Below are 14,932 nucleotides of genomic sequence, written 5' to 3' on the forward strand. Positions count from 1 at the left end.
GGCCATAAATGAAAAACCCACAGTTAACATCAACTCAATGGGAAAGAGTTGAAAGCTTTCCCTCTAAGATCAGGAAAAGGACAAGGATGTCTGTTCTCCCCACTTTTATTCTCTGCAGTATTGGAAAGCCTAGCTACAGAAATCAGAGAAGAAAAAGAAATAAAAGCTATCCAAACTGGTAAGGAAGAAATAAAGCTGTCATTATTTGTAGATGACATGATATTATACATAGAAAACCCTAAAGACTCCACCAGAAAACTACTAGAAGTAATAAATGAAAAGTCACAGTACACAAAAATCTGCTGCATTTTTGTACATTAATAAAGTAGTAGACAGAGAAATTAAGAAAATAATCCCATTTTCAATTACATCAAAAAGAATAAAATATTTAGGAATAAACTTAACCAAGAAGGTTAAAGATCTGTACTCTGGAAATTATAAAACACTGATGAAATAAATTAAAAATGACATAAAGAGAAAGCTATACCATGCTCATGGGTTGGAAGAATCAACGTTGCTAAAATGTCCATACTACCCAAAGCAATCTACAGACTCAGTGCAATTCCTATCAAAATACCAATAAGTATTTTTCAAAGAACTAGAACAAATAATTTATATGGAAGCAAAAAAGACCCTGAAGAGCCAAGGCAATCATGAGAAAGAAGAACAAAGTTGGAGGTATAACACTCCCTGATTTCAAACTATACTACAAAGCTATAATAATCAAAGCAACATAATATTGGCACAAAAACAGACACACAGATCAATAGAATAGGATAGAGAGCCCAGAAAAAACCCACACTCATCTGATCAATTCAACTTTGACAAAGGCAAGAATATACAACGGACAAAAGAGGTCTCTTCAATAAATGATGCTGGGAAAAGTGGAAAGCTACATGCAAAAGAATGAAACTGGACTACTTTCTTACACCATACACAAAAAAAGAAACTCAAACTGGATGAAAGACCCAAATGTGAAACCTGAAACCATAAAACTCCTAGAAGAAAACTATAGGCCATAATCTCTTAGACATCAGCCTTAGCAACATATTTATCGATAGGTCTTCTCAAGCAAAGAGAAACAAAAGCAAAAATAAACTACTGAGACTACCCCCAAAATAAAAAGCTTTTGCATAGCAAAGGAAACTACCAACAAAATGAAAAGGCAGCCTACTGAATGGAAAAGATATTTTTAAACAATACATCCAATAAGCGATTAATATCAGAAGTATATTAAGAATTTATACAACTTGGGGCGCCTGGGTGGCTCAGTCAGTTGACCGTCCAGCTTTGGCTTGGGTCATGAGTTCATGGCTTGTGGGTTTGAGCCCTGTGTCGGGCTCTGTGCTGACAGCTCAGGGCCTGGAGCCTGCTTCGGATTCTGTGTCTCCCTCTCTCTGCCCCCAACCCACTCACATTCTGTCTCCGTCTTTCTCAAAAATAAATAAACATTAAAAAAAGAAAAAAAAAAAGAATTTATACAACTCAACACCAAAAAGATCAACAAATAATCCAATTTAAAAAGTGGACAGAGGAGCTAAGTAGACATTTTCCAAAGAAAACATACAGATGGCAAACAGACACATGAAAAGATGTTCAATCACTAATCATCAGGGAAATGCAAATCAAAAACACAATGAAATATTACCTTAAACCTGTCAGAATGGCTAGTATCAAAAAGACAAGAAATAACAAGTGTTGGTGAGGATGTGGAGAAAAGGGAACCCTTTCACATTGTTGATGGGAATGCAAATTGGTGCAACCACTGTGGAAAACAGTATGGAGGTTTCTCAAAAAATTGAAAGTAGAAATACTATACAATCTGGTAGTTCCACTGCTGAGTATTTACCCAAAGAAAACAAAAATAATAATTGAAAAAGATATATGCACCCCTGTGTTTATTACTCAGCCATTAAAAAAAAAAAAATGAGATCTTTCCATTTGCAACAAAATCGATGGGCCTAGAAGGTATTATTTCCTAAGTGAAATAAGAAAAAGAAAGACAAATACCATATGATTTCATTTATACGTGGCATCTAAAAAATACAACAAATGAACAAACAAAAAAACAGAACTAGACCCATAAATACAGAGGACAAACTGGTAGTTGTCAGAGGGCAGGGCAAAATGGGTGAAGGGGAGTGGGAGACAGAGGCTTCCAGTTATGGAATGAATATTCATGAGGATGAAAGGCACAGCATAGGGAATATAATCAATGGTATTATAATAGCGTTGTATGGTGAGAGACGGTAGCTATACTTGTGAGCATAGCATAACACAGAGTTGTCTAACCACTATGTTCTACACCTGAAACGATACAACATTGTATGTTAAAAATTTCTTTTATGGGGGGTGGGAGGGAGGGGAGGGTTGGTGATGGGTATTGAGGAGGGCACCTTTTGGGATGAGCACTGGGTGTTGTATGGAAACCAATTTGACAATAAATTTCATATATTAAAAAAAAAAATCAACAAAATGCTACTCACCATGTTAAAAAAAAAAAATTCTTTTAAATAAACAAAATTCAAACTGAAAGCCTGAAAGATGAGTGAGGAGCTCTCCAGGAGAAAAGGCAGGGAAAGAGAAAACCATAATTCAGAGAAAATTTGCAGATAATTTTAGCATTAATATTAGTCTAAAACAGGGGCACCTGGGTGGTTCAGTCGGTTAAGTGTCTGACTTCAGCTCAGGTCATGATCTCACAGTTCGTGGGTTCAAGCCCTGCTTCGGGCTCTGTGCTGACAGCTCAGAGCCTGGAGCCTGCTTCCGATTCTGTGTCTCCCTCTCTCTCTGTCCCTCTCTCCCCCTCACACTCTGTCTCTTTCTCTCAAAAATAAATAAACGTTAAAAAAAAAAAATGAGATAATCATTAAAAAAAATATATTAGGGGGCGCCTGGGTGGCTCAGTCGGTTAAGCGTCCGACTTTGGCTCAGGTCATGATTTCACGGTCTGTGGGTTCGAGCCCTGCGTCGGGCTCTGTGCTGACGGCTCAGAGCCTGGAGCCTGTTTCAGATTCTGTGTCTCCCTCTCTCTCTGACCCTCCCCCATTCATTCTCTGTATCTCTCTGTCTCAAAAATAAATAAACATTAAAAAAAAATTAAAAAAAAATATATTAGTCTAAAACATCACTAATGTTAGTTCCTTAAAGGGAAAAATTATTTGCCTTCAAATTTTAATTGAGCAATTAGTGTTTAGAAAGGAATAAAGGGATGTGAAAGCTCTTTTCCTAGGAAGTTTCTCAGTTCAATAAATTCGCCTCTGTTCATGTAGGTTTGTTTGAATTTATACATGTGTTAGAGTGTCTTTGGCACTAGGCTTCTCTTTGGAAAATGTAACTTTCAATTTTGATACCTACATTTATTTTCCAAATTACGCACCAAAGCAAAATACAATCACAGTAGGATTTTGGGTAGCCATTTTGGGTTGGTGCCCATTGCTTTAACCTGCATTTGACTTCCCAGTTACTTGAAGGCCTAGGCCTTCTACTTCTTTCAAACATACAGAGGGTGCTTGATAAATGCATTAAAAGTTTTAACCACCAATGTTTTCTGTATCTATGAGTTTGAGGGTTTTTTTTTTTTTTTTAGATTTCACATATAAGTGAAATCATACAATAGTTTTCTTTCTTTACCTGTCTTGTTTCAGTTAGCATAATGCCCTCACGGTCCACCCATGTTTTCACAAATGGTGGGCTTTCCTTCTTTTTTTATAATTGGTGAGTTTTGGGGGGGAAACTATTTCCTACCTATCAGTATTTCCCAAATTGTGTTCCACAGAACACTAGTGCCTATTAGACATTAATAGAGATCAAATAAGTTTGCATATGATACCTTCATCTTATAGATTCGCGGTGTACATTAGCCTATTAAAGGCAATTCTTCGAGCAATTTCCATGAGCAACTTTGAGTTTTCTATCATTTGTTGTCCATACCCATTTTTCTTTCTTTTTTTTTAATGTTTATTTATTTTTGAGGGAGAGAGACAGAGACAGAGAGAAAGAGCAAGAGCAGGGGAGGGGCAGAGAGAGAGGGAGACACAGAATCTGAAACAAGCTCCAGGCTCTAAACAGTCAGCCCCAGCTGTCGTGGGACTCCAACTCCCGAACCATGAGATCATGACCTGAGCTGAAGTTGGACGCTTAACCGACTGAGACACCCAGGTGCCCCTCCATATCCATTCTTCATATAACACCTATTAACATCCTGCACAACAAACAAGCAACACTTTTTAGAAAATGCTAATCTAGAGAGATGGATGGGCTTCTATACACTTCAAGCAATATTCCATATATATACCAATTCTCTGTCTTGCAACAGAGAGATAAGAGTTAAATAGCATCCAAATACAAGTATATCCTCTGGCAAGGCCTAAAGAATGTTAATTTGATGTTCTGGCATTATCTGGGTTTTGATTGTTTTCTTCTCTCTCTCTCTCTTTTTTTTTTTAAATGTGGCTGTCAAAGGATAGTCAGAGGACACCAGCTGAGTGCACCAGAGTACTGATCACAAAGACAAATCACACACACGAGTGTGGGAGTTTAGGGATTTTTTAAGGCTTGCTGTGAGGACCCAATGAGATTACTCATGTGAAAGTGCAGTTTATACCAGAACAGCCTGGATTGATTAAAAAATAATGCCCTTGGGGCGCCTGGGTGGCTGTTGGTTAAGTGTCCAACTTCAGCTCAGGTCATGATCTCACAGTTCAGGAGTTCGAGCCCCGCCTCGGGCTCTGTGCTGACAGTTGGGAGCCTGGAGTCTGCTTTGGATTCTGTGTCTCCCTCTCTCTGGGCCCCTCCCTCACTCGCATTCTGTTTTTCTCTTTCTCTCAAAAATAAATAAACATAAAGAAAATAATAATGCCCTTGGGATACTGTCAATTGTGGGAGTAGAAGTGAGAGAGGGACATTTAATTGCTCTAAACAGAAATAATCATGGGGTGCCTGGGTGGCTCGGTTGGTTAAGAGTCCGACTTCGGCTCCGGTGATGATCTCGCGGTTTATGAGTTCGAGTCCTGTGTCAGGCTCTCTGCTGACAGCTCAGAGCCTGGAGCCTGCTTCAGATTCTGTGTCTCCCTCTCTCTCTGCCCCTCCCCCACTCATGCTCTGTCTCTTTCTGTCTCAGAAATAAATAAACATTAAAAAAAAAAAAAAAAAGAAAGAAAGAAATAATCATCACTGTCCAGTTGAGTAGGGAGAACTATTTCAGCTCTGATCCAACCAGGGTATGATTTTTGTTTCCCAAGGAATTTAAAGTACACAAAACACTCTTAGCTATCCCAGGCCTGGAGATACGAACAAATTGGAGGAAGGAAAGAAAACATACCACCAGTGACCTCACAGTGTTGTTATGAGGGTACAGTAAATGTACAACAAGCGTTAGCTATTATCAGAGAACTGTAAATACTCTGCTGTTTGAGAAAGATATACCTAAGTACATAATGAAAGGCACAATTCCCACTTACAGAACTAAAAGCAGGCAAACAACCCTCAAAATTACCAGAAGGAGAAAAATATATGCCAAGGAAGCCTAAAAATAGAAAACAAAATAAGATGACAGAACTAAAACTATACATAATAATTAATAAACATGAATGAGATTAGCTGAGAGAAAAATAAATACTCCAACTGATAAAGAAAAAAATCAGTGTACAAAAGCCACATCTAAAACCAGAAGTTGATAAAACCCAGTGTTGGTGACAGTGGGGCAAAGATGTCCTTTTTTTAAAGCTTTTTAAAAAATGTTTTCTTTATTTTGAGACAAGGAGAGACAGAGCAGAGTGGGGAAGGGGCAGAGAGAGAGGGAGACACAGCCTCGGAAGCAGACTCCAGGCCACAAACTGAGATCGTGACCTGAGCCGAAGTCAAGACGCTTAACCGACTGAGCCACCCAGGCGCCCCCAAAGATGTCCTCAAATCCACTGTTGGTGAGAAAATAAATTGGTATAACATTCCTGGAAGGAATTTAGCCTAATTGCATCAAAATGTAAAATGTAGGGGTGCCTGGGTGGCTCAGTCGGTTGAGCGTCCGACTTCAGCTCAGGTCACGATCTCGTGGTCCGTGAGTTCGAGCCCTGCGTCAGGCTCTGGGCTGATGGCTCAGAGCCTGGAGCCCCTTCCGATTCTGTGTCTCCTTCTCTCTCTGCCCCTCCCCCCTTCATGCTCTGTCTCTCTCTGTCTCAAAAATAAATAAATGTTAAAAAAATAAAACAAACACAATGTAAAATGTATGCACCATTGTATCAAGCTGGTCCACTTCTAGAAATTAGCCTGAGGAGACAATTGCACCAAAGCAAAAAGCTAAAACAGGATGTTTATCGTTGTGTAATTTATGGCCTCAAAAAATGCAAACAACCTAAATGCCCAACAATAGAAGACTGGTTGAGTAAACCATGGTTTATAAATATCCTGAATGGTTGGCAAGCATTAATAATCATGGTGTGAGTCTGTACTTACTGACTTGGAATTGCAAATGCTGAGGGAAACAGCAATTACAGAATAATTTGTGAATTATTACCCTGTGTATTTGGAACTTTAGAGATGTCTAAAGAATTTTTATGGCCGTTGTTCTGGGTTGTGGGATTTGGGGAATGATTTTTATTTCTTCCACTGTACCTTATCTTGGGTAAAGACACTGGTCATGGGAACTCCCATTTTTGTGTATGTGTCTAAAAATCGGTAAGCCTTTAAAGCCGCTAAGTCAGCCTCACAAGATCCCAGATGCCCATACGCTTCATTCCTATCATTCTCAACGATAAGTTTTAGGAAGGGGAAAACAACGGATTGCTATCAGGAAAGCCATACCCGGACAGGCTTCCTGCCTGGAGAGATCAACAGGGACTTGTCATGTAGACCCAGCCACCAAGTCACCTTTAGGGCGAGTATATAAAGCAACTGTTACGATCAGGGTTGAAAAGTTAGTGAATGTGAGCCCTTCTCTATTGTTTGTGTGTTTGTTTGCTTATAAAAATTTCTTGGCTTCTATGAACAACAAGGGATTTCCCCCAATTAGAAGGGTACAGTGACTGATTTCTGGGACTTCTGAAGGCTGCACAGGTGACTGTCTGTAGCAGTGAGGCAGGGTGAGACTAGAAGGAGCTTCCTACTACTTTCATCTATTGTCTGCCTCTTTTTTATTTTTATTTTTATTTTTTTTACTGTTTATTCATGTTTGAGAGAGTGTGTGAGAGAGCGTGAGCGGGGGAGGGGCAGAGAGAGCGAGAGAACAGAAGGTCTGAGGTGGGCTCTATGCTGAGAGCAGCGAGCCCAATGTGGGGCTTGAACTCACGAGCTGTGAGATCATGATCTGAGCAGAATGAAGTCTGGCGCTCTACCAACTGAGCCACCCAGGCACCCCTGACTCTTTTTTAAAGACAGCATCACTTTTGTAAACAAAAAACAAAAAACACATACAACCAAGCTATTTTGCAAAGGATAGAGTGGCCACAGTTTCAGAATATGATAACTTCTGAGAAAGGTTCACTGCTTGAAGCAACAGGGAGGTAGTGAGTGACCCGGTCAAGAACAGCATCTGTGTGATGGAAGGAGATGGGGGTGGCTTTAAGAGAGAGGAGTAAGGGCCGCCTGGGTGGCTCAGTCGGTTAAGCATCCTACTTCAGCTCAGGTCACGATCTCGAGGTCCGTGAGTTCGAGCCCTGCGTCAGGCTCTGGGCTGATGGCCCAGAGCCTGGAGCCTGCTTCCGATTCTGTGTCTCCCTCTCTCTCTCTGCCCCTCCCCCGTTCATGCTGTGTCTCTCTCTGTCTCAAAATAAATAAACGTTAAAAAAAAATTTAAAAAAAAAAAAAAAGAGAGAGAGAGAGGGAGAAGACAGGAAGTAGAATGAGTTTGGGCAACTATTTCTGAAAGTTTGGCCATGTCCAGGAGGCAGGAGATAGAGTAATAAGTGACTGAGGGGAGACACGGGGAGGCAGGAAGAGGCATTTAATTTTTTGTTTGCTTTTGTTTAAGATTGAAAAGGAGCTTGTAGATAAGAAATGGACGATTCAGCAGAGAAAGGGGATGCTCATCATGGGAGGGTCTGACAAAGAGGAAGGGAATGAAAACCAGAGCACCAGGAAAGGAGCTGGCCTTAAACACAATGATGAATGTAGTAGCCGTGGGGAGAGAGGAAAAGCCATGCCGAGATCAAAGGGAGAACTGCCTCTCCAATGATAATAGTGATTGAAATCAGGATGGCCCTGCAGGGGCCAGTGCCACTAGTTTTTAGGAGGATGGTATTGCTTTTACTATATAGTTTTGATCTGGGCACACTTACTCTGTTCCACTCCAAAATGAAAAAGCAGTCTGTGATGGAAATGTTCATTATCTTGACTAACATGGTTTCATGGGCATATACCCGTTTAAACTCACCAAGTTGTACCCTTTATCTTTTTTAATGTTTATTATTAAAAAAATTTTTTTTTGTATTTATTCTGGAGAGAAAAAGAGAGACAGAGCGCGAATGGGGGAGGGACAGCCAGAGAGACACAGAATCCAAAGCAGGCTCCAGGCTCCAAGCTGTCAGGACAGAGCCCCACGCAGGGCTTAAACCCACAAACTGAGAGATCATGACCTGAGCCGAAGTTGGACACTTAACCGACTGAGCCAGCCAGGTGCCCCTAATGTTTGTTTTTGATGTATTTGTTTTGACAGAGAAAAGGGGACAGAGGATCCATCCCAAGTAGGCTCTTCACTGACAGAAGAGAGCCCTCCCTATGCAGGGCTTGAACTCACAAACCAGGAGATCATGACCTGAACAAAGTCAGACGCTCAACGGACTGAACCACCCAGGGGATCCCAAATTGTACACTTTAAATAGTGCAATTTTGGGCACAGTGATTATACCTCAATAAAGCTGTAAAGAATTTTTTTGTTTTTTGATTTTTGTTTTTTGTTTCAAACTGGCATGCCTCTGTCAACAGGGGGTGTAGTTGTGTGTGACAAGACAGGAAATGGTTTTCCTGAATTTTACTTCTATGGTTGTTTCTTCTGACCCGTTCTCAGATGGCAGGGTTCTTATTTTCAGGAACTAGAAGAAAACAGTTAAATAATTATAGGCATGGAGACAAAGGCAAATGGATGTGCAAAGTTTATTAAAACCTGGAACAGTGAGAATATTCTCAGTGCCTGAGGAGCAAGCATTTACAGACTGGGCCAGAGGAAAAATGAGACAGCGGGACTAAAGCATTTCTTCATAGTCATTTGTCAAAGATTACAGTTGCTGCTTTCCAGAGAGCAGAGTGTGGTTACCTGTCTTTGGAAATGGGTCAATGCCAGGACAGATATCACATTGTTGGCCGACTGGAGAGGGGAAAGGAGCAGAATGGAGAAGAGGCAGGCTCCTTTGGGCCACAGACAGCTTTGAGGACTTTCCTAAAGTTTGGGACAGAGTGAGCATTTGCCCCTGACCCATGGGGAGATTGTCTCCTGTGTTAACTCCTCGGTGTAACATCTTGGGGCAACTAGTTTTTTGTGGGTTGGTTTGTTTGTTTGTTTTCTGGGTCTCTGTTTTCTCAACTGCAAAACTGAATAGTCTTTGACTTGCCTGCTCCTCAGAGTAAACGTTTAAGATCCCAATGAAGACATCAAAAAGTAAAAGGAGCTGTGAGTATGAGATTTTTTTTAATGTTTATTTATTTATTTTGACAGAGAGCATTATGTGTGTGCACGTGGGTGCACACAAGCAGGGGAGGGGAAGAGAGACCAGGAGAGAGAGAATCCCAAGCAAGCTCCACACTGAGCTCAATCCCACAGCCCTGGGATCATGGCCTGAGCTGAAATCAAGAGTCAGATGCTCAAAAGACAGAGCCTCCTAGGTGCCCCTGGGCCTCACTCCTCCCAGATCCTTGCGGCCAGTTTTGTTGATTGAGTCCCTTCTTCTACCCAAGACCCCATCCGCCTTACCTATAATAACAACACCATAAGGTAGATATTATTAGCCTCATCTTACAGTTGTGTAAAAAGAGGTACAGAGAGGTTAAGGATCTTTCCTTGGGTTACAAGCTAATAACACAGAGGAGGTAGAATTAGAACCCAGGACTCAATGTCTGACTTACTTCTCTCTGCTGTTTTTAAAAAAATGCTAGTGCCCGTAGTATAGCAGTCATTAATCACATGGTTATTTAAATGTAAATCAATCAAAATTAAACAAAATAAAAACTTCAATTCCTCACAAACCCCCCCCCCTCAAGTGCTCAATAGCCATGGGTTACTACCACATCGGACGGCGCAGATGTAGAACATTTACCATGGGCCTAGAACATTCTAACGGACAATGCTGCCGATCTATCACCATCATGCATCAGGAAGGCACCTTTAAACAGACGAAATACTTACCTTTACCTGATTCTGCTCCTCTGTCATCTTTATTGTCTAGTTCTGAATATTCTCTCTAATCCCCCCATCAATGTTCCACCTGAGTACCCAGAGGGCATGCCTGGCGCTGGCCTGCTGGCTCTGCAGGGCGCCCAGCCCCCAGGGCAGACCCAGCAATTGTGATGACAAAGACTGATGCCGACACTGCCCAAGTCCGGGAGGCAGCAGCTCAGCTCCGAAGCAATCTGCAGCAACAGCACCAGGGTGGGAAGTGAACAGTCAGCTTCTGCGAGTCTATTGTATTTCTGCCAGATCCGTCAGAAGTAGACAGAAGCAGAAAGGATAAAGGGGCAAAGTAAGAAGTGAAGTATGGGGATGAGGGTAGTTAAGCCTACAGACCCTAAAAACGTGGTGATCAAATCGTCTTCTTCTAGTTCTTCTGGGCACAGAAGTGGATCCCGCAAATCCACGGAGGGGAGAGACTTCATGTGCCATTCCCACAGTGGGAGGAATTTAATAGTCACTCGCTCTCTTAAACCACCCACCAGGCATGAATTTATAATCCTGGATCGGATTATGTGTTAAAACTACATCCTCCTGATGACGAACACTCTAGAATAAAGTGGTGGAATCAGGTGTTGCTTTAAAAAGGAAGGAGAAAGAGAAGGAGAAGAAAAAGAGGAAGAAATGAGACAAAAAAAAAAAAAAAAAAGGAAAACCGGCCATGGGTGACCCTCTCTTCACCTGTTCCTATGAATACCTCCTCCTTTGTCCTCATGCTGTCCTGGATATTCAGAAGCCCGTACTCTGGTACTTACCCTTCCCCAGGAGTCCTATGTACCCATGAGAGTTATCTGAGGACCTGTGAAGCTTCTGGCATTCTTTCTGACACCATACTCTCTAGGCCACAAACATTCCACCCCATCTAAATGTAACAAGTTTGACCCGCATGGCTTTTCTGACTATGTTTCTCCAGCTCTTTGTGTAATTTAGGAAGTAGAATCTTCAGAACATTATAAAACACTCCTTAAGTAATCTAGAGGTTCTCTTTTGCAAGGCCTGGCCTCACTCCTGTGAGTGTTATTTTAAAATACTGCCTCGGAATTCTTGGTCTTTAATTTGAAACTTTTGTAGCCGCTTCAGCACTTCCTTCCCAGAAAGAGCCTGTGGCCTTGTTCCAAACAACACTACATGTCTTCTTCTGAGTATCCAGGGTTGTTTTAGTTTCCTACAACTGAGCTGTCACTCTGACCTGCTGTTGGCAAAGCCTGCTTGGAGGAAAACAAGAATCGGCCTCTGTGGTACCGCACACAGGACCAAGGAGCTTGGAAACCACTTGGAGGAGTGGCTGGGTGAAAAGTGGCAGACCTCCTTGGGATTCCCGGTCCCACCCTATGGGGACACAAATGACACTGGAAGCCTGGGCCTATAGTTTCTCAGGGGCCTGGCACTTTGCTCTGTTGTCCCAGTGACTCACATGATAATTTCCCAGGCCTTCAAACTGGGTCAACAGGCTTTGTTTGTCCAGAGAGCTCCCCTGGGAGGCCACTCCAAGAAAAGCAGGCTGAATTGGGGATGTTTGGCCAGGTGATTCTTTTTGCTGGCTTTTCGCCTGAGGAAATATTACCAGTATTCAGGCCAGGAGCTTTGCAGAAGTAAGAGCTGCCCAGCACCTGGGCTGGATCAGCATTCACCAGAGTTATTGGTTAAGTGTTAACCACACTGCTAAAGGTGGCTCTCCACCATTACAGAACCTTAGGTCTGCCCTAAATGAAGATATCTACTTCTTACAGATAAAAAAAGACAGCAAGTTTGAGCTATGAATCTAGTCGGAGAAGCTTCTATTGACTCTGTGAATGTGACCTGATCAATTTCTTTCTTTTTTTTTTCAATGTTTTTTTGGTTTTTTTTTAATTTATTTTTGGGACAGAGAGAGGCAGAGCATGAACGGGGGAGGGGCAGAGAGAGAGGGAGACACAGAATCGGAAACAGGCTCCAGGCTCCGAGCCATCAGCCCAGAGCCTGACGCGGGGCTCCAACTCACGGACCGCGAGATCGTGACCTGGCTGAAGTCGGACGCTCAACCGACTGCGCCACCCAGGCGCCCCTCAATTTCTTTCTTTAGGAAACAATGGAGTCAGCCTGAGTCAGTACTTCTCAAATTTGAGAAGTTGCAGACCCCAACAGTGTATCTGAAGACTTAACGGACCTGAATTCTTGTAACTTAGAAGTAAAAGTTTCTCATAGCAGCATTATTCATAATGGCCAGAAAGTGGGCATGAACCAAATGTCCATCAACTTATGAATGGATAAATAATGGAATACAATGAAAAAATATTCAGCCGTGATAAGGAATAAAATGCTGATAAATGCCACAACAGATGAATCTTGAAAACATGCTAAGTGAAAGAAGGTAGACACAAGAGGCCACATATTGTATGATTCCATTTATATGAAATGTCCGGAGTAGGCAAATCCAAAGGGACAGAAAGTAGATTCATAATTGTCAGGGGCTGGAGGGAGAGGGAAATAGGTAACGACTGCTAATGTGGATGGGGATTTTTCGGGAAGGGGGGGAACTTTGATAACTATTAAGTGCTAGAAAAATAATACGGTAATAACGTATCTCGATTATCCAATGTGAGAGAATCGTTGGTCTGATTCCTAGCTCTGGGTATTTCTCTAATAAGAATATTTTTGTAGAATGAAGCATTAAGGCAAGTACTTATTGGGTATCATTTACCTGGGTATTGGCTGAACTCACCATCTCCCATGGTGGGGGGGGTGGTGGTAATGAAAATCTTCTGGAATTATATAGTGGTAGTCATTGTACAACCTGCGAATCTATGAAGAATCAGTGAATTGCACAGTTTAAAAGGATGAATTTTATGGTGTGTGAATTATATCTCAATAAAAAGTTAGAGTATTTTAGTTAACTACTGGGTACCAAGATAAATACCTTGTGCGGGACAGTGAATCCTTGTGTCCAGATTCACTTATGAGGTAGCTAGCAAGATGGTCCAGAAGGCATTTGCGTTAACTTTCGATGATTATAAAAGGACATCCAAACTTAAAATATTTACAGATACCTTCTAGACCCCGATAATTCATTGGTAGAAACTCCAAGGTTCTGTGAATCCTGGTTTTAAGAAACACTGACCCAGATAATCTCACAGGATTTGTTACTCATTTACATGGTGTGTGACGAGGATTTTTCATAAGGTGCTTGCCAAAGACAAAGCCTAACCAAGGGACACCTTGGGATTTGCTTGTGTCAGATTATTCCATCTACACGCCAAGTACTGATCAAATATGTGTTCTATGAGGATGGAAATGCATAAGCCCCAGCATGAGACAAAAATGGAGTTCAATACCAAGCAATCTAATGTAGAAAATCCTGTGAGGAAGGCCTCCCACTGGGGTCTCACTTGATTGACCATCCCTGATTTAAACACTACACCCTTCCAGGGGTGCATGGGTGGCTCAGTCGGTTAAGTGTCCGACTTCAGCTCAGGTCATAATCTCACCGCTTGTGAGTTCAAGCCCCACAATGGGCTCTGTGCTGACAGCTCAGAGCCTGGCGCCTGCTTCCAATTCTGTGTGTGTGTCTCTCTCTACCCCTCCCCTGCTCGCACTCTGTCTCTCTCTCAAACATAAACATTAAAAATTTTTAAATAGATAAATAAATATCTAAACACTACGATTTTCCATAAGGGGTCCCTGATAATGGAATAAACACAAATGCTGCTAACTCATATTAGAGGGGAAGGCCAGAGGGCATTTATGAGAGCAAGGGGGCTTTCCTACATAGTCTGCTTGGGCATGGGCAAAAGCAAAGGATTATAAGGTGTGGTTCATGTTTGGCTCTTCTACTTTTTTAGCTGGAGGGCAATTATCTTCACTCATTGACCTTTTGTTTCCTCACTTAGAAAAAAAGCAAACTGTCCCACCTCTCGCGTGGTTGTTCAGAGGAGTTCTGTTCGTCAAACCTTTACCGAGCACCTCTCCTCTATATATGAGATTGTGAGCTAGTGCTAGAAAGCAACCTGTGTGGCCCCCGCCCTCGGGGAGTCCGAAGCCTAGTAGGGGAGACTATTATACTCAGTGTTATGGGAAGAAACTTTATGTTTAAAGGACTTTGATAACTATTAAGTGCTAGAAAAACAATACGGTAATCATGTATCTCAATTATCCAATGTGAGAGAATCGTCGGTCTGATTCCTAGCTCTGGGTATTTCTCTAATAAGAACATTTTTGTAGAATGAAGCATTAAGGCAAGTACTTATTGGATACCATTTACCTGAGTATTGGCTGAACTTACCATCTCCCATAAGGACATTTTCATGTTGTGCCCACTAGGTGTCTCATTATTTTGCAAGAACATGCAAAGCACAATGTTTCCACCTGTGTCTGGAGTCAGCTATAGTATAAACATCCACTTCACTTGGCTAAAATCTCAGCCCCGTACTAACAACCCATAAAACGCCCGTAGTGTAGTTGCCTTTCATGTGAGAGGAAGTAATGGAAGATGTCTTTGTAGATTCTCTTTCTCATAAGCCATGTACCTACAAACTGCTCTCCTTAAAAAGCCAGAACTAGGGAAGATGAAGTAGAAATTCT

This window comes from Panthera onca, chromosome B3 (genome assembly GCF_046562875.1).
Source record: "Panthera onca isolate mPanOnc1 chromosome B3, mPanOnc1 haplotype 2, whole genome shotgun sequence".
NCBI lineage: Eukaryota > Metazoa > Chordata > Mammalia > Carnivora > Felidae > Panthera > Panthera onca.